The 1270-nt window shown below is 45.7% G+C and overlaps 1 protein-coding gene across 1 annotated transcript in view; it reads right to left on the reverse strand.

Moving 5' to 3' along the window:
* Positions 1-381, reverse strand: part of LOC132983451 (protein PTHB1-like) — a 62546-nt gene extending 62165 nt beyond the window's left edge. Inside the window, exon 1 of the mRNA XM_061049762.1 lies at positions 52-381. The gene's annotated coding sequence lies outside the window, so the exon portion shown is untranslated. The remainder of the gene's footprint in view (positions 1-51) is intronic.
* Between the last annotated feature and the right edge of the window lie 889 nt (positions 382-1270).

Raw genomic sequence — 1270 nt, forward strand, 5'->3', positions numbered from 1 at the left:
GTGTGCTTTGTTCTTAACTAACCGAGCTCTGTTCCAGAAAATATTACTCACAAGGTGCTCTGTGACACACCGGTCCTCACAGAGGTGGAAAAACGACCTGAAACGGGCTCACAGAGTCATAAAATCCATCCCGCTGCACTAAGTGGATTCTTCATATCCTTACGCACAATTTCACCCACAAAACACACCGACATACACCGACTTCCTCCACCTCAATACACACATACACAGGACCCCAACCACCCTCCTTTTAGGGTCTGTAAAAGTATGTGTGTGTGTGTGTGTGTGTGTGTGTGTGTGTGTGTGTGTATTGATAAAAGGCTCCAGGTCCAGAGAAGGGCTCCATTGTTGGCAGCAGCTCGGCTCCACACACACTCTGATTGATGCCAGCTGAGAGAACACAAAGACACATTTAGCCTGGACACACACATACACGCACACACACACTCACACACACACACTCACACTCACACTCACACACGCCGGTGGTTTAAGAACACGCTTCTATGAGAACCAAAAAGCCAACTCTCACACACACAGATTTACGATAGATATCCGTGCACTGATGAAGGAGAGAACAAATAAACACTTGTAAAAAAGATGAACACACACACACACACACACACACACACACACACACACACACACACACACACACACACACACACACACACACACACACACACACACACACACACACACACACACACACACACACACACACACACACACACACACACACACACACACACACAGTAGCTGTATGTCAGCAGCTGAACTGTTGGTGACCTTAAACAACCTGCAGTAGAAGCTGCCGGGGTCGTGACCTCCTGATGTGGAGAGCCAGGACTCTATTCATCAAACATAAAGGGACAACTTAGAACCTTAACCTGGTTAACGTCTCCACGACAACGCGGACACAACGCTGTTTGTTTTAGACTTGGACTACATCATACCATTTGAAAATTGGGACTGAATTGTGCAGATCCATTTATTTCTTCATCCCTCCTACACACGTGGACACACACAAACACACGCTTCAGATTATTCCAGGAGATAAAAATCACACACACACAACTACTCATGGCAACGGCTCCAGAGCATCTCAAAACATGTGGATGAAGTGTGGAGCCGCTGACAGCCTCGGACTGATTTAACCCCTGGTCATTTTAATAATAGTCATGTCAAAGTCACATTTACTTTATTTACAGAGCTTTTATTTTGAAGGCACACAGAGGTGGAAGTGTTTATCTGATCTCTGGAAAGTTTG

The sequence above is a fragment of the Labrus mixtus genome, chromosome 11 (genome assembly GCF_963584025.1).
Source record: "Labrus mixtus chromosome 11, fLabMix1.1, whole genome shotgun sequence".
Taxonomy (NCBI): domain Eukaryota; kingdom Metazoa; phylum Chordata; class Actinopteri; order Labriformes; family Labridae; genus Labrus; species Labrus mixtus.